General features: G+C 35.6%; 2 long non-coding RNA genes across 2 annotated transcripts; both read right to left on the bottom strand.

The window, feature by feature from the left end:
• Positions 1-368: 368 nt before the first annotated feature.
• On the bottom strand, positions 369-19,013 carry LOC108464039 (uncharacterized). The gene is made up of 3 exons (XR_008277460.1): positions 18,428-19,013; positions 18,200-18,309; positions 369-602 (listed from the first exon to the last, which is right to left on the bottom strand). It is a non-coding gene; the product is annotated as an uncharacterized LOC108464039 (long non-coding RNA).
• LOC128286763 (uncharacterized) lies at positions 8,015-9,847 on the bottom strand. The gene is made up of 3 exons (XR_008277461.1): positions 9,699-9,847; positions 9,541-9,590; positions 8,015-8,306 (listed from the first exon to the last, which is right to left on the bottom strand). It is a non-coding gene; the product is annotated as an uncharacterized LOC128286763 (long non-coding RNA).
• Positions 19,014-20,080: the final 1,067 nt, after the last annotated feature.

Raw genomic sequence — 20,080 nt, 5'->3', positions numbered from 1 at the left:
GACTAATCTGACATATACAATTAGAGTCTAGTAACTGCAATTATGTCCAGAAGCATCGTTGAAAACTCCTATTGTATATTCTTTACAAAAGCAATTCATCTATCTACTTTGTCCAATGACCTCGTCATATGTGTGTTACCCTCATATGATATATTTTTTGCCTTTGAGTTAAATCTATTGTAACACCCTAAACCCGACCCAAACGTTATGGTCGAATCTGAATTGTTACATTGAAATGTTTTAGCGAAAATCGTGTTTTCATTGAAAACCCTTCTTAAACAAAAGAAACCTTAATAAACACACCTTTCAGTTACGAAAGCCTTGTTTTAAGCATTTGATTTAAGAAAACTTATCATTTAGAAATGAAGTTGCGAAAACGTAGAAAACATACTATAATTTAGGAAACCCATGTTCAACTTCTTGTAGTTACAATGGAAATAATAATACTTCAAGTAATAATAGCATAATGAAAACCTTATTACAATCTGGTCTGAAACATACTTAATAAAATAAAACTTATAAGCTTAAAAAAAAGTCCAAATTTGTCTTGCTAACTGGCCACCCAGAGTCCCTCCAAACATCGAACCGTCACCTGAGCATCACTTGAAAATAAAATAAAAGAGGGGGTGAGTTTTCACAACCTCAATGTGTACAACTCTCGATGGAAAACAAGCATTCAAAAATAATCATATATCAAACATACAATGCAATCCTATTCAAATTATTCATCCGCTACACACCAACTCCATCCCCCATCACATCATGTGGGGATATAAATATTGACCCACCAGCCCACACACTAATGGTAGCCCAGTTGCAGAACTACCTTTATTTATATATTGGGCTTTAAAAACCGTCGGTGGATCCACGATTGTCAGGCAATCATATGATCCTCATATACTTCCTCCGTACCATAATTCCCACTCAATATACAACCTAAGCAGAACATCATATGTATGCATGTCACATCCACAAAAATTACATTCAACACCTAGGGGTATTTTGGTCATTTTTGCCCTTAGGGGCATTTTAGTAATTTTTCATTAATTACGATTTTAACTTACCTTGGCCCATGAACAAGCCCCGCGAGCTAAGGTGAACGAATACTATGCACCAGGTAGAATTCCAGAGAAGAAGATGTAGGTCGTTAAGACCGCTTAAGTACCAAGCTCTCCCTATATCCAATCCTAAACATGCATATACCCGTTGCCACACATTGACCATTTGACTTGTCCACGGTCGCAACATATTAATTAAGACTTATCTAGTCATCATATACTAGGCCCAATACCGCTACATACATGCATATAGCCCACTAGGCCCAATCTTATTCAAATGGCCCATCTGGCCCTGTTCATATTCTTATGGCCCACTAGGCCCAATTTACTTTCATATGTCCCATTAGGCCCAAATCATATTATACTCATGCTCACATACAAATTTTCTAACACATAGCATCACTTATCAATCTTTGCCTATTATGGGTCCAACAGCCCATCAGGCCAATTTAACCCATTTCGGCCCATTTGGCCAATTCTCAACCCAAGTCCACAGAATTTCCCGTGGGCTTCAGGCAACTTATCGATTTCCTCCCCACGAGTGTTCGCGCATTCGTGTGACTACCGTAGCCCAACTTTCGGCTTTTCTTATCGATTTATTATGTGTACAGTATATGTACACACCTGGTACGCAAGCGTGATACGATCTCCTTAGCCCAAACCTACAATCGAAATCACTCAAAGATTAATCTTACATACTAATCGAATACTTTACCAAAAGCCGAAATCTCACCTTAACGTTACCTTGAACACAAATCCCAAATAGCTTCTCCTTGATCACGTACTCCTTAAATCTGCATTAATCTTAACTATTAAACCGGAATAATAGATGACTCGTATCCAACACAAGTCCCCTTACCTTAACTATGTACATTTAGCCAACTAAGATCAAGAGCACTTACCAAAGTCTCTCACCAGAGGAGCAAATCGGCAGAGATCCAAATATTGAGATTCGTTACCTATTCCTACCCAAAACCGATTAGAAGAAGTGAAGGACTATATACTCAATACTTAGCAAAACCCGATTATGAGAACAAGGCACTTACACTGGACTTGACCGATTAGAAAGGGTACTGGAAGCACCAAGAGTATTCGGCCAAGAAGGTTTTAGCCCATGAGATTTGTATGGTAAAAAAAAGTAATTCGACTCCAAGGAAAAAGAAAAAAAAAGTCTGCAGTGAGGTAAAAGAAGAATAGAATTCGACACAAGGAAGAAGAAAAAGAAAAGAAAGCAGAGGGTTTTTGACTTTTAGAGAAAAGAGTTTCTGGTATCAGAGTGAAAAAAATTCGGTATTAGCTTCATACCCTTGCATTCGGCACCTATTTATAACCCTTATGGCCGAACTCCTCAAGCTCAAGTTCCCATTTCGACTTCACTTGCTCCTCACTTCTTATCTCCTCGTTTTTCTCCCTGATAACCCCTTGATCTTTTCCTCAGATTTCTCTCCTGAACACTTCTCTTAGAATCCATTTCCACGCCATTTCCAACCTTCTAGAAAACCAAAATTGAACTTCTAAAAACACTAAGCTAGGATTCGAACCTTGGACCTCCTTGCTAGCTATTAACGCCACCTCCCTACACTCTAAGTGGCGTCATTTAGCCACTCTTCTACAAGGCTTTTTGATACTATTTTTCCCTAACTTTATTTAAAAGCCCAACTACTTGCCAACCCTGATTCTTTTAATATCTAAACTATAATTTCTTTTATTCCTAGGTTTGAACTCAAACCTTAACTAAGACCTACTAAAATTATAGCTTGGATAAGAATATTAAACACAATTTTTTTCAAAACCAGAACAAAGAAAGTTTGAGATTTCGAAATTTTTGGGGCGTTATAACTCTACCCCCTAAAAGAAATTTTGTCCTCGAAATTCATACCTGATTCAAACAATTGAGGATATTGATGTCGTATCGCTTCCTCAGGTTCCCAAGTAGCCTCCTCAGCCTTGTGATTCGGCCAAAGTACTTTGACTAATGGAATAGACTTCCTTCTCAATACTTTGACATCTCGACCAATTATTTGTATGGGCTCTTCCTTGAAAGTTAAGTCTGGCCTAACCTCAATTTCTTCAACCGCCACGAATAACATAGAAACATGAAACACGTCGTGGATCTGGCTTAGTTTAGGAGGTAACTCCTGTTGATAAGTGACTGGCCCAATCCGTCTTACCACCCGATATAACCTGACGAACCTTGGGCTTAGCTTTCCCTTCCATCCAAACCTTAATACCTTCTTTCATAGGAAGACCTTAAGAAAAACTAAATCTCCCACTGCATACTCTATCTCTCGTCATTTAAGGTCAGCATACGATTTCTGCCTATCCGAGGCTTCCTTTAAATGATCTCAAATCAATTTCACCTTATCCTAAGTATCTGCTACTAACTCAGGGCCCAAAACTTTTCGTTCGCCCAACTCCGTCCAACAAGTTGGAGTTCGACACCTTCGCCCACACAGTGCTTCTTATGGAGCCATCCCAATGCTTGCTTGGTAGCTATTATTGTACGCGAATTCGGCTAACGGTAAATAGTCCTTCCAACTTTCACGAAACTTAATCACACATCCCCTCAACATATCTTCCAATATTTGAATCACCCTTTTCGGCTGTCCATCAGTTTGAGGGTGGAAAGCCGTACTGAAGTTCAACCTAGTACCCAACGCCTCATGCAGCTTCTTCCAAAATCGCGAAGTGAAATGTGGGTCCCAGTTTGATATTATGGAGACTGGCACTCCATGCAATCTCATAATCTCCTCCACATACAACCTCACCAGCCTTTGTAATGAGTAATCGGTACGAACCGATATAAAATGGGAAGACTTGGTTAACCGATCCACTATAACCCATATCGAGTCTTTCTTAATAGACGTTAAGGGTAGCCCGCTAACAAAGTCCATAGTTATCCTTTCCTACTTCCAGAGTGGAATCTTCACTAACTGAAGTAATCCCGAAGGCAACTGATGTTCCGCCTTCACATTTTGACAGACTAAACACTTACTTACAAACTCCACAACCTCGCACTTAAGTCCAGACCACCAATAAAGCTCACGTAAATTTTGATACATCTTGTTTACTGCCAGAATGCATAGCATAGAGACCGCTATGTGCTTCTCACAGAATAGACTACCTTAGATCATCGTCTTTTGGTATACACATTCTCTCACGAAAGCACAATACCCCTTTACTATTTATCCCAAAGTCCGATGTCTCCTCACTCTCCACTTGTCTAAAACGAGCACCTAAGGTCTCATCTATTAACTGTTTACTCCTTATCTGCTCAACCCACATCGATTTTACTTGAAGCTCCGCTAACAAGCTACTATCGTCCAACAAGCTTAAACGAGCAAGCATAGGTCTCAAGTCTGACTTAACCCTACGACTCAACGCTTCGGCTACCACATTCGCTTTGCCAGGGTGGTATTCTATCTTGCAATCATAATCCTTCAATAATTTCACCCACCTACGTTGCCTAAGGTTTAACTCTTTTTGGATAAGGAAAAACTTCAAACTCTTGTGGTTCGAATAAATTATAAACTTCTTCCCGTATAAGTAATGCCTCCATATTTTAAGCGCAAACACCACCGTAACTAGCTCCAAATCATGGGTTGGTTAATTCGCCTCGTGAATCTTAAGTTATCGTGACGCATACGCAACCACCTTTCCTTCTTGCATCAATACGCATCCTAAGCCCACATGCGACGCGTCACTATAAATCGTAAACTCCTTTTCAAGCACTGGTTGAATTAACACAGGGGTCTCCGTTAATACTTTATTGAGTTTTCCAAAACTCTTTTGTTACTTGTCCGTCCAAAAAAACGGTACCCCTTTCCTAAACAACATAGTTAGGGGTGCAGCAATTACTGAAAAGCCCTCGATAAACCGGCTATAGTATCCTGCCAAGCCCAGAGAACTTTAAATTTTTTATACCGACTTAGGTGTTTTCCAGTCTAACACCACTTCAATTTTTTGGGGATCCACCTTAATCCCCTCAGCTGACAGCATATGTCTAAGGAAAGTAACACCCTTAGCCAAAATTCACACTTATTGAATTTGACATACAGCTGCTTCTCCCTCAAAGTCTGCAACACAATCCTTAAGTGTGCATTATGCTCATCCTCGTATTTTAAGTATACCAAAATGTCATCTATAAAGACTACCATGAATCAATCCAAGTAGGGTTGGAAAATCCGATTCATGAGATCCATGAAAGCGACAGGTGCGTTCGTCAACCCAAATGGCATAACCAAAAACTCATAGCGTCCATAATGAGTTCTGAAAGCCGTCTTATGGACACCCGCCTCCTTCACCCTTAATTGGTGATATCCCAAACTCAAATCAATCTTTGAGAAAACCAAAGCTCTCCTAAACTGATCAAAAAGATCATCGATTCTCGGTAGAAGATACTTGTTTTTAACAGTTAACTTGTTTAACTGTCGATAGTCGATGCACATTCGTAAAGTTCCATCCTTCTTCTTCACAAATAACACCGGTGCTCTCCATAGAAACACACTTGGTTGGATGAATCCTCGATCCAACAATTCCTGAATCTGTGCCTTAAGTTCTACCAACTCCTTTGGTGCCATCCGATAAGGAGCGATAGACACTGGAGCCATCCCAGACAACAACTCGATTCCAAATTCTACCTCCCTGCTGGGTGGCAACCCAGGCAGCTCCTCAGGAAAGACATCCGAAAATTCCCTAACTATTCTCAACTCCTTAACAGTAGGGCTCTTAGCCTCCGTATTACTAATATAGGCCAAAAAGGCTTCGCATCCTTTTCGTACTAATATATCCCTTTCGTACTAACTTCTCAGCCCTTAACGCCGAAATCACGTTCAACAGATAGTTCCAACATTCACCAATCACCACTACTTCCTTATCCTCTGCCGCTTTTAACACCATTCACTTTGCAGCATAATCCAAAATGGCTCGGTGCATCACCAGCCAATCCATACCCAAGATTAACTCAAGCTCACTAAACGACAGCTCCATCAAATCCGCTAAAAGGGTAACCCCTTAGACTACTAAGGGTACCTTCCCAAACAACTTATTCACTCCTACCGACTGCCGTAACGGACTAATCACAGTCAACTCATTCGTAATAATCTCAAACATATCACCCAAAGACTCTATCTTATTGCATACAACATATGAATGCGTCGATCCAATATCAATCAAGGCTGTGTAAGGTAACTCATATATATAGAACATACCCGTTATCACATCCTAAGCATCTCCGTCTTCTCGGTGACGAGCAGCATAAACCAAAGCTGGCTGCTTCACCTCGACATAGCTTACATTTCTGCTTGGTACTCCACGTCTACGTCCCTTGCCGTTATCACACCTGGCCTGTCCACGACCCATTGGCGGTAACTGTCCACCTCTTGGTGGCTGAGTACCACCTTGCCCCACTACTGGCTCTCGACCTTGCGTTCGAGGGCAATCCTTCATCTTATGCTCCATAGACCCACAAAGAAAACAAGCTCTCATCCTCTTCCAACACTCACTTCTGTGACTTCTCCCACAATCCTAGGCCTAACTGGCCCTGCTCTAACTGGCCCATTAACTCTGGCCCTAGCCCTAGACCTTTGTCTAACACCAGAAGTCTTAGCCTTCCTCTTATTCTTACTCTTTTCTTTTTCCTGATTTAAGCGCTCAGTGCACTTAACCTCCTATGCTATCTCTGCCTTCTCCACCAACTCCGAGAAAACTCGCTCTCTTTGTGGAGCTATTAATACCCCGAGGCTATCTCTAAGTCCATCCTTAAGCCTAACACAATGCTCATAATCCGTAGACACCATTACTCTTGCATACCTACTAAAGCGTAAAAACTCCGCCTTATACTCCGCCACCGATATGTTTTCTTGGGTCAAGTTTAGGAACTCCTTCCTTCTAGCATCCATATAGCTTGCACGCACATATTTCCCTTTTAATGCAGTTTTCAAAAACTTCCAAGTGTCCCGCTCCTGTTGAGTACCCTCTTTCATAGTCAACCACCTGGTAGGCTTCTTCCCTAAGTAGTGACACTGCCCCTTTCAGCTTTTGTTCCGGTGAGCAGTCCAAGTCCTCCATTATCCTTTTAGTAGCCTCTAACCTATATTCTGTCCCGTTAGGAGCCACGCCAGCCACGCCCTTAAAGATCTCAGCCCCGTTTGATCGAAGTCGCTCCAAAATGGACCCTCGATTCCCAGTGCCATTGTTGAGCCCAACGACCCTCTCCAAAATCCTTAGCATTACTTGCAACAATACATCATCCCCCATCGCCCGATCGTACTGTCCATTCTCAGCCACGGGTGAGGTCGAAGCCTCTTCTACTCCAACATTGGGCACATGGCCTGACGCTGACGACTCAGCCCTAACACTTCCGCGACCTCGGCCACGACCTCTCGCACCTCTTCTAGTACTCATCGTCGATACATATAATATCTGAATTAGAAATTTTTATGAAGTTTTAGTTAGTTTAATAATTACACCGATGTTTTATGAAAATATTTAAAAAGAAGATTGTTTTCAAAAATCCTCTACAATTTCTAAATCCTACGAGCTTTAGTTCCATTCTAAAAATCATCCAAAGTAGCCCTTTAACCATCTACTGTATAACAATTTAAACAAACCTAAAAATAAAAGTACTTACTTGGTTCGAAGTCGGAGACTCGGTGTGCCGCTCAGCAAGACTCCTCATTTTTTAATTTTTTTAAACACAAAAAGAAATTAAATAATAACTCACTTCACAGCCCGCGTTTTGTAACCTAAACTCTGATACACTAAATATAACACCCTAAACCTAGCTCAGACGTTATAGCCGAATCTGACATGTTACATTAAAATATTTTAGGCAAAACCGTGTTTTCATTGAAAACCCTTCTTAAACAAAAGAAACCTTAATAAACACACGTTTCAGTTACGAAAGCCTTGTTTTAAGCATTTGATTTAGGAAAATTTATCATTTAGAAATTAAGTTGCGAAAACATAGAAAACAAACTATATAATTTAGAAAACCCATGTTCAACTTCTCGTAATTACAGTAGAAATAATAATACTTCAAGTAATAATAGCATAATGAAAACCTTATTACAATCTGGTCTGAAACACACTTATACTTCAAGTAATAATAGCATAATGAAAACCTTATTACAATCTGGTTTGAAACATACTTAATAAACTTATAAGCTTAAAAAAAAAATCCAAATTTGTCTTGATAGTTGGCTACCCAGAGTCCCTCTAAACATCGAACCGTCTCCTGAGCATCACCTAAAAATAAAAAAAAAAAGAGGAGGTGAGTTTTCGCAAACTCAGTGTACAACCCTCGACAGAAAACAAACATTCAAAAATCATCATACATCAAACATGCAATGCAATCCCATTCAAATTATCCATTCGCTACACACCAGCTCCGTCCCCCATCACACCATGTGGGAATAAAAATATCAACCCACCCAACCCACACACCAATGGTAACTTGATTGCGGAACTACCTTTATTTACATATTAAGTTTTAAAAGCCGTCGGTGGATCAATGATTGTCAGACAACCATGCGATCCTCATATACTTCTTTTGTACCATAATTCCCACCCCATATGCAACCTAAGCAAGCATCATATGTATGCATGTCACATCCACAAAATTTACATTCAACACCTAGGGGTATTTTGGTCATTTTAGCCCTTAAAGGTATTTCAGTAATTTTCCTTAATTACTGTTTTCACTTACCTTAGCCCATAAACAAGCCCCGCGAGCTAAGGTGAATGAATACTATACACCAGGTAGGATTCCAGAGAAGAGGAGGTGGGTCGTTGAGACCGCTTAAGTACCAAGCTCTCCTTAGATCCAATCCTAGACATGCATATACTCGTTGCCACACCTTTACCCTTTGACTTATCCACAGTCGTAATATATTAATTAAGTTTTATATAGTAATCATATACTAGGCCCAATATCCTTGCATACATGCATATAGCCCACTAGGCCCAATCTTATTCAAATGACCTATCTGGCCCAGTTCATATTCTTATGACCTATAGACCCAATTTACCTTCATATGACCTATTAGGCCCAAATCATATTATACTTATGCTCACATACAAATTTTCTAACATATAGCATCACTTATCAAACTTTCCTTATTATGGGCCCAATAGCCTATCAAGCTCATTTAGCCCATTTCGACCCATTTGGTCAATTCTTAACCCAAGTCCACGAAATCACCTGTGGCCTTCAAGAAACCTATTGATTTCCTTTCCACGAATGTTCGCGCACTCGTGTGACTACCAGAGCCTAACTTTCGACTTTTCAGCATTTTGACTTTTCGACTTTTCGGCATTTCGACTTTTGCCGATTCATTATGTGTGCAGTGAATGTACACACCTAGTAAACAAGCATAATGCGATCTCCTTAGCCCAAATATACAATTGATATCACTCAAAAACTAATCTTACATACTTATCGAATACTTTACCAAAAATTAGAATCTCACCTTAACCTTACCTTAAACAAAAATCCCAAATAGCTTTTCCTTAATCACTTACTCCTTAAATCTGCATTAATCTTAACTATTAAATCGAAATAATAGATTACTCGTATCCAACACAAGTCCCCTTACCTTAACTATAAACATTTGGCCAACCAAGATCAAGAGCACTTACCAAAGTTTCTCACCGGAGGAGCAAATCGGCAGAGATCCAAGGATTGAGATTCGTTACCCATTCCTACCCAAAACTGATTAGAAGAAGTGCAGAACTGTATACTTAATACTTAGCAAAACCCGATTATGAAAGCAAAGCACTTACACTAGGCTTGACCGATTAGAAAGGGTACTGGCGGTACCAAGAGTATTCGGCCAAGAAAATTTCAGCCCGTGAGATTTGTATGGTAAAAGAGTTATTCGGCTCTAAGGAAAAAGAAAGAAAAGTCAGCAATGAGGTAAAAGAAGAATAGAATTCGACATAAGGAAGAAAAAAAAAAACAGAGAATTTTTGACTTTTAGAGAAAAGAGTTTCTGGTAACAGGGTGAAGGAAATTCGACATTAGCTTCATACCCTTGCATTCAACACCTATTTATAACCCTTATGACCGAACTTCTCAAGCCCAAATTCCTATTTCGGCTCCACTTGCTCCTCACTTCTTATCTCCTCGTTTTTTCCCTGATAACCCCTTGATTTTTTCCTCAGATTTCTCTCCTGAACACTTCCCTTGGAGTCTATTTCCACGCCACTTCCAACCTTTTAGAAGGCCAAAATTAAACTTCTAAAAACACTAAATTAGGATACGAACCTTAGACCTCTTTGCTAGCTATTAATGCCACCTCCCTACACTCTAAATGGTGCCACTTAGCCACTCTTCTACAAGACTTTTTGATACTATTTTCTCCTAACTTTATTTAAAAGCCCAACTACTTGCCAGCCCTGATTTTTTTAATATCTAAACTATAATTTCATTTATTCCTAAGTTCAACTCAAACCTTAACTAAGACCTACTAAAATTACCGCTTGAACAAGAATATTAAACACAATTTTTATCAAAACTGAAATAAAGAAAGTTCGAGATTTAGGGATTTTTGAGTTTTAAGAGTTTTGGGCGTTACATCTATTCACTCAATAAAATCCAATTTTATCTCATTGTTACCATTATATCTTCTTAATGATTAATATAATCACTGTTAACAAATGACTGTGATAAATTACTCATTTGAGAATAAGGAACTTGAGACCATGTTTCATATTTATCAATCTACATAATGCCAATCAGAGAATATCGTTAACTCTTTAATTTAGCTATTAATTTCACTATTGCTAGTAAAACTATGCCATGCACAATTTATGTGCCCAACATATCGGCTATCAGTTCAATCATCTTTAGAGTATAAGCCTCCACTTATATTAAAGCATATGAGTTACATGCGTATGGTTAGTGACAAATTTAAGGTTTAAGTAAATCACACTATGAATGTCACAAGTGAATTAATTCATCTTAGGTCCAATCTAACTTATCATTCTGCCAATGAATACATCTATATCTCTACTCATAGAGTCCACTACTCCGATAGCCAAGACTAACTATCTTCTCAATTGAAATTATAGACACATAATAATCCTTCTGAGTAATTGAATAAAATGCTCATTTTGATTCTTTTATTTGATTACAGACTCATTTATATTATCTATTGAAATAAGTTATCTTTCTTGTAGTGTAAATGTTCTTACAATGTCACTTATTATCTGCTTGAACTTAGAGAATTAATGAACTAATATTTCATGGTCACAATTTTGCTATGTAAATAAAATATGAAAGATGAAATACAAAATATATAATAGTGAAATGTAAAATTTATTTATTTATCGTTCAAATATACAAAAATAATTACATGTTTACTATAATATGAGCACATTTCTAACAAAATCTACCATGTTTTAAAAGGTGAAAAAAGAGCAGTTAGATGATACTTATAAGCAAGTGGAGGTTGAAAGAGTGGTGATTCTAACAAATGAAGTTAATGATTCTCCTATGGTAGAAGGAGACTCTAGTAGGGAGGATCTAGTGGAAGAAGAAGACTCTAGTGAAGAAGAGGTTCATACCCAAGAACTCCCACAACAACTTGAATTAATTGCAACTAATAAGTAAAGGAGAATAACTAGAAAACCTGCTCGCTTTGTTGAGTTGATGACATTCCAATCACTTTTATTGAAGCAATTCAAAGTTTTGATAAGAATCAAACATAACAACTAGCTAGTCTACTGAAGGGAAAGAAAACAATTGGGTACAAATGGGTGATTGTAAAGAAAGAAAACTATTGTTGCCGTTTCAATTGGTTAATAATTTCAAATTGACTAAAATTAATTTTAAAAATGGTAAAAAGTAGTAAAAAAAAAAGGAACCGAAGTAGGAGACTGTAAACCCAACATTTTCACTCTAACTTTTGACTTCCAGTTCTTACCCCTTAGCAGTAATGGTCTGTGAGTGAATCAAGATTTGAAGAAAGAAATCGTGAAATCTTTTGGTAATATTTTAAATTGATTAATTGTAGAACCATCAGGTGAGTTATGTGTGTGAATATTGGTGGTTTGCGTTGTTAATATCAATTGAAGGTAAGTTGATTTGGGTTTTGTTATCTGCCAAAATTTTTTATAAGGGTCGTTGATTAGAAGTTTTAGTAGAAATCAAAACCCAAGGTTAGGAAAAATATGAATTTTCTTCTAGGATTTGTTAAAACCTAAGGTTTCGATTGTTTCAAACCCAATATTCATGATTTCTCTAAACCCTAATGCTTAGGGGTTTGGGGAAAGAAATTTTGAAGATCCCTAACCTTAAAATTTTATTTTGAAACCTTAATTTTAAAGTAAAAGAAATTGGTTTTAGGGGTTTGTAGGTGTTGAGTTGGAGATATTTTGATAATGTATTTAGGAAATTAACAAATTTTGATAATGAATTTAGGTAATTTCAAATTAAGCAATTTGATTTTTGGTGTTAAATTTGCTATCTTCTAGATAAATGAAAAAAAATAATTATAAATTCTACTTAATTTAGGGTTTAACTATGTTCTTGATTGATAGTATAGGTGTATTACTGAACTGTTGACATGAAATGTGTGCATAGTGTTCTCGAATATTAAAAGTATGTTTATGTCTGCATCATATATGCTATAATATTATGTCTATGTTTACATGGCAAATGTTTTGAGTAAGAATGTCAATATCTGCATAAGGTGATTCAGATATGTGCAATATTGAAATTTTGTCATTAATTTAAGCCTTGTATTTTTATTTAAAATGCATATAACTGCTAAAGATGAATATTGAAATTTAGTGAAAGGAAGGACACACGCACAAATTATAGTGAAAGGGTGCATATAACTATTGTATATCTTATGTTTTTATTTTGGGAACAACGAGCAAGGGTGGATTGGATTATAATAGGGGATCGCAATACATCTTTTTTCCATAAGGTTGCCTCGTCAGGAAAAAAGAAGGAATACAGTGAAAGGAATGGAGGAAAAGGACGAAGTATGGGTTAAGGGGGAGAATGAAATGGTTGAACTAGCAACAAACTACTTTAAGGAATTGTTCTATTCGAAATCAGTGAAGGAATGTGAGTAATTAATTAATGAAGTTCAACCTTGTATTTCAAGAGATATAAATGCAAAATTAATGGCGAAATTCAAATTAAACAAAATTGTGGAAGCTATGTAGATGATGGGACCACTCAAGGCTTCAGGTAAGGATGGATTCCCGACTTTTTTCTATAAAAAATATTAGCATATAGTAGGGAATGATGTTGCTAGATATTGTTCGGATATGTTGAATGGTCAAATAGATGTAAAAGAAATAAATAGAACAAATTTAGTGTTAATTCCTAAAGTGGCCAAACTAAAAAGTATGGGTAAATTCAGACCAATAAGACTTTGCAATGTAATTTATAAAATTATTTGGAAAGTGGTGGTCAAAATATTTAGAGGAAACACAAGGTGCATTCATACTGGGTAGACAAATTAAGGATAATGATAATACATTCTTTTAAGAAGAAAAAAAGGGGTGCTCTAGCTTTAGGTTCATTTGCTTTAAAATTGAACATGAGAAATGCTTATGTCAGGGTTGAATGGGTTTTTCAATGATGCGCCGATTATGATTCTATGATGAATGAATAGTGTTAATAATTGGATGTGTTAATAGTGTCTCTTATTCAATGGTGATCAATGGTATTCAAGGAATATAATTTCGACCTACGAGAGAACTGATGTAACACCCTAAATTTGGCCCAATCATTATGGTTGAATTTAAAAAGCTACATTAATCACCGAAATGGCCCAAAAAAACTTTCTTGATTTCAAACATACTTCTCTTAAACCATTTGCTCAATTCGTTTAAAACTTGTAAAATCGAATATTCAACTTTATTTTTAATCTCATTTTAAAAACCACTTGTCCACAAAAATGGTTGAAATAAACTTCCGAAATTTTGAAAAATATTTTAGAACTATTGACTTATCAATTCAAAACAAATGAAATAAAGCTTTTATTTTAGTTTCATAAAAACCATGCAATTTTAAGAATTAAAATAAATAATATCTCAATTGTAAACATTCAACCATTTATTCAAAACTATTTTGAATTTTCAATCTTACTTGAAATTATTTGTCTTTTTATTCAAAATTAGAGAACTTGGTTATTCGTCATTATTTTAAAAATAAAACATATTAACTTCATAAATCAAATGTCTTTTGAAAACTCATTTGTAAACATTAATACTTCTGAAAACCAAGTCTAATTTTATTAAAAACTCATTTTTTCATAAATGTAGTGAAAAATGTGTTACTGACAGATTCCATTTTAGAAATCGAGTTTCAAGCAAAATTTTATCAAATACTAATTTATGCAGTTTTTAAAACTTAATATCATGCAAGTAATTTGTGCAAATCAGAATAAAAAATTCCCAACATAGCAAAACTTATTACAAACCCAAAATATCGTAATAAAATTTAATTATTTTAATTTAAAAAGAATTCTGAGAAACTCCTCCAAATGCCATTGTTGAATCTTAACCTCGAGGTTATTTGTAACATCAGAAAACTATAAGGGGTGAGCTATAAAGCTCAATGTGAAATTAACATAAACACAATCACATAAATATAAATATACACATTATACAATCATAATAATCATAACTCAATATTTCACACTTGTACTATGCATGATCATGTCAATGCACATTTCGTAAAACAATGCAGATTTTATGAAAACGGTCCTACCTATTTCCGCTACACACCAAAGTCGAGTTTTCCAGAACTCTTCCATCCAATATTATACCAAATTGTGAACAGTGTCACAGTGATGCAGATAAACTACCAATAATCAAAATCTCCATACATGTGATATGACCAAAATCACTTAAAATCACACAAGGATGTTTAATATGCAAATTACACATGTACACATAGTACCAAAATTTCACATTTTATAAATCATACGAAAATCACATATGCCATAAGATCACATAACATGAAAACAAGATTTCCATATAATTAACAACCAACAAATCACATATCATACATATCACCAAAATCAATAGGTTTTTATCTCTCTTAATGGATAAATAAAGTATCCTCATCAAACATAATTCAAATAATAATTTTAACAATATAAAACATAGGTTTATTTTTGTTTAATGTTAAAACCAACACCTGATCATAGACCCGATGTGCAACAACTCTCTAAGAATGCCCACACATGGATCTAACGATTAGATTACCTAATCAATCAACAAATAGTGATCTTACATTAATGACGATCGTTATTAAGGTTGATATTGTAGTTAGTATAAATTTCTATTAACACTTACCCTTAGAAATAATCACTCGGATTAGTGATTTTTATTCTCACGTTAATTGTCTCTCGAGTTGGTGTCAATCAACCCTTCAATAAACATGACATACAAGATGCTAATACTTGAGAAATAATTCACTAAGACCCTCAAAACATTCGGCCAAGAGAATAAAATAAGGAGGAGAAAAGTATTTCTATACAACCCTTACACTTACATTATCGTGATTGGAACGGAAGGATCAATAGATCTTGACCACGAATCAGAGAGGAAAGGAGGATTTAAAAAGGTGACTATTTTTGAAAATAAGTCCATGAAAAGTTTAGAATTAAGAATTAATTAAAAATAAATAATGCAGAATTTTTTATGACTAAAAAGAAAAACAAAGGTTGAAAACTTAAAAAAAAAAGGGAAGAAGAATCTCAATCGTCGACAGTGGTGCTACGACAACGGCGGCAGCGGTCTGACGACAAAGGCAGCAGTTTAATGGAGGAGAAAAAAAGAATATGGATTCAGTCACTCACTGAAGAAAGGAGAAAGGAGACTAGAAAAATACGAAAAAAGAGAGAAGGTGCACGATGGTTGTCGTAGTGGTGAAGGGTGGCACTAAGGGCAACGGCAGAATAAAAAAAAGAGAAGAGGAGAATAGGTGATGAAGTGGTGGTGTTTAGGTTGAATGATGATGGCTAATGGTGGAGTGAGAGAGGCCAAAATCAAAATAATGGTGGTTCAAGGTGGTGCAAAAGGGGAGAATTAGAGAAAAGACAGGAACAAAGGAGGGGAATGACAATGAAAAGGAAAAGAATGAAAAGATGGAACAAAAGAGTGTTCTCCATCTTGTCTAGGTTCAATGCACATCACACAAGATAAAGATGAAGAGAAAGGTATGATGAGGGGACAAAAGAACAAAAAAAGGGATCATGAGAGTGAAAATGCGGCTTAATGAGGGAAGGTTAACTCACACACAAAGAAAGAATCTTTTCTCATGCATAGTAACTAGATTGGATCTTTTCTCGTGCATAGTAACTAGATTGGATGGTAAGGAGTGTTCACATGAGCTAAAGTTGTCAAAAAAGTTAAATAAAAATTTAAGAGTTAGCGGAATTGAATATAAGATCTTTAAGAAATTATCTAAGCACTTAACCACCTGACCACATTATTCTTTGTAATCATTTTAACAAAAAAAATTTAAAAACATTGGATGACTTTGCTAAGGATTTAAAACAGATTTGCACCAAATATAAATTAATGAGGGGGAAGGAATTTTAACTCAAATCATCAAGGACAGCTTTACTATTACTCAATCATTATAATTGATATTTATTTATTATCAAATGTGCTAAGATCATCTAAAAAAATTTGGACGTGACCATTCTTGGTTCATTAACCCAATTTCTACTATCCTTATTTTTGGGATGTGACAACTAAAAAAAGGAAGCCCTATAAATTAATAAAAGGGAAGTGATTTTAACTCGGACAGCTCTACCATGTCGAGAATTGGAAAACATCATGTACAAATTTTAGTGGTGAAATACTAAAACAAACAAAGGCATACATTGGTGTAAATAGAGTACCATGTGTATACCAAAAGTGCGAGGGGGCGTTAGGTTTAGGGAAGTATCAAAGTTCAATTTAGTCCCGTTGGCAAAACAAAGATGGAAACTAATCGCAAATCTCAGTTGCTTATTTGCACGAGTCATTAGAGTAAATTATTATCCTTGAGGGGAGTTTATGAGTGCAAATCTCAATTGCTTATTTGCACGAGTCATTAGAGCAAAATATTATCCTTGAGGGGAGTTTATGAGTGCAAGTTTGGGTTCTTACCCATCATTTACCTAGCTAAGCATTTTGGGGGCACGTAGAATATTGGATCAAGGCACTGGATGGAGGATCGAAAATGATTTGTCAGTGAATATTTGGAATGACGCATGGTCGCTGAGGCTTGGGGAAGGAAGAGTAAAGGTTTAGAATATAGTCATAAGATATACAACTGTAGCAAATTTGATAGACAGAGAAACGATTACCTGGAAACAGGATATAGTTGAAGAGTTGTTCAACGAGGAGCAAGTGTAGAATATTAACAATCCCACTGGTAAATAATGAACAGACGGATGATTTGATCTAGAAGGGCAATAGTACAAGAGAGTACACAACAAAGAATGGATACAAATGGCTTAATACAGAGGAACAAGATCTGCTAGGTAAAAATAATACATTACAATTCAGGGTTTTTAACAACTTTTATACAAAAATGTGGAGTCATAATATACCCAACAAGATATTTATTAATATATGAAAAATATCTAACGAGCTCATTTCGACATTAGGTACACTGAAATCAAAGAAACTGGTGATGAGTGCTATCTATCTAGTATGCAGTGTGGAGGAGGAGACAACAACTCACTTGTTTCGGGATTATGTCTTCACAAGACTGGTACTGTAGGAAATTGGGGTGGAGCATTCGACCATAAATAGAGAACAAGAGTGGAAAAATTGGTTAGCACTTGAATTCGAAAACAAAGGTGTACATATATGTGTTAAACTAGCTATCTCTCTCTGGGCTATATGGTATAACCGCAATAAAGCATATCATGGCGGAGTATGGGAAAGGGTGCAAGACGTAGTGGTTTTTTATTAAAGCTTATATATTAGAGATTGAACAGTTAAGGGAGATTAGCAAGTTTAAACATAATATCTATTGTGATATCTGGGAGCCACCAAAGGGAGATATTGTTAAAATAAACTTTGATGCAACTTATTACCAACAATCAAATAAATCTATTTCAGGAATCATAATAAGAAATAAAGGACTGGTAATGGCATCATGTATTTACCCGTGGAAGAGCATCTTGAACTCGACCATGGCAGAAGCAAGGGCATGTTTGCAGGCAGTTATTTTTACAGAAGAACTTGGATTTAGAGAGGCCTGTGTTGAAGGAGACGCCTTATCGATGATTAAGAAGATATGAATTGCAAAAAAGGACAATTCAGAAATTAAAACCTAATTGAAAAAATCAATAATAGAAAATCCAGATTTCAAAAACTAATATTCAAGTACATACCATGGATGGAAAATGAAATGGCACATGTCTTGGCGGCAGAAGGACAACAATTCAATGTTCCAATATATTGGATAGAGGAAGTCCCAAGAAGAGTGGAGAGATTTGTCAACCATGATGGGGTAGATTTGAAGCAGGAAAGTAGGAAAGAAAGAAACTAAGTTCGAATGCATTTTGAAGGTTGATATCCGATGAGCTTAGTGGCGACAATGGAACTGGGTAACAGAAAAGAAGATTTCGGTAGCCAAAGTAATAGGCACCAGTTGAAACGACAAAAAATCTTATGCAGGAAATGGTATTTGAAAGTGTTTTTTTTTTTTTCTGGAGAAGATGAAAGCGCCTATTCTTAGGGATTAAATTTGCTCAGCTTTGTTTTTTTTTTCTTTTAAGGTTGTGCTTTATTTTTCTTAGGAGTTAAGTTTAGCATTTAGTGTGACGTTTTTTTTTTCGTTCTTCCCGATGCACCGCCCGCCGAGTTGATCTGATTGCATTCTAGACAATTGTAAGGAGGAGGTGGGATATAGGGTTGTATCAGCATTCATTCTTTGTCCAAATTTTTCAATGTATTAGTTGGCCCATTCAAAAAAAAAAAAAAAGAAGCTTATATGTGAATGGGAAGTATTAGGATTAGGGACATATTTTGAGTTGTGTAAAATTGTTAAAAAATGGTCTTGGTTTCTACACTATCCATTTAATTTACTTCTATGAGCTCGGTGCTAAGACTTTACAAGATAACTTTAGGGTTATTTGGAATGATGAGAGTATCAACTATATGTTTTAGCTGGGCCACTCTAATAATGGTTAGATAAGCATATGGAAAGGTCGAGAGTGAGATAGAAAACAACATGGTAAAAGAAAAGATCCTACAAATATTCTTTTAAATAATCATCCAAATATATAGTATAAAAAAATACACACTCTATTGTATGGAAATGTAAGAGAAAATCAGAGGTAATAAACTAATAACACTGTTTCAACATAGAAGCAAAACATAACGTAGAAACCATCTCATAATAATTTTTATTTTTTTGAATTTTATAAATTTCAAATTTTAATAATTATATATATTGATTTTTAGATTTTCAATTTTTTTCGGATTTTCTAAACTAAGAAGCAATATAGACATGACATGGTATAAGTGACGAGGATTGTTGGTGTATAAGCAGATATATAGAGATGTGTAAACATTCAAATTAGGGTTTGAAATCCATGCGAATTTTCTTTATGGATAGATGAAAATTCCTGGCAGAGTTAGGGAATATATTCGTTCCATTTCTTCCAAGATTGTGACAACCATTGATGTATAAATAAAATAACACAAATTTTCGATGATAAGCACAATAATAATGGAGTTGTGAGAATGGGTAATGCTGCTCCTAAAATAAAAATTTTCTATTTAATTTATAAAATTTTAAATTAGTAATGGCAAAGTTATATTTTAATCTTTCAAAATGATAAAAAATTAATTTAATTCTTTAAAATTATAAAAATATAAACTATTTTAATAGTAAAATTATATTTTATTATTATAAAATATACAATCTAATTTCACCTTAAAAAACTTTTTAGTTTCACCTTGCCAGAAACTAAATGCCTTTCTTGTTTTAGAAAATGATTTTTAAAAAAAAAAGAAAATTAGTAAACAAAGAAAATATG

Source organism: Gossypium arboreum, chromosome 13, assembly GCF_025698485.1.
Source record: "Gossypium arboreum isolate Shixiya-1 chromosome 13, ASM2569848v2, whole genome shotgun sequence".
In the NCBI taxonomy this organism is placed as follows: domain Eukaryota; kingdom Viridiplantae; phylum Streptophyta; class Magnoliopsida; order Malvales; family Malvaceae; genus Gossypium; species Gossypium arboreum.
Note: the sequence above shows the minus strand (reverse complement) of the source record. Positions and strands in the feature narration are given on the sequence as shown.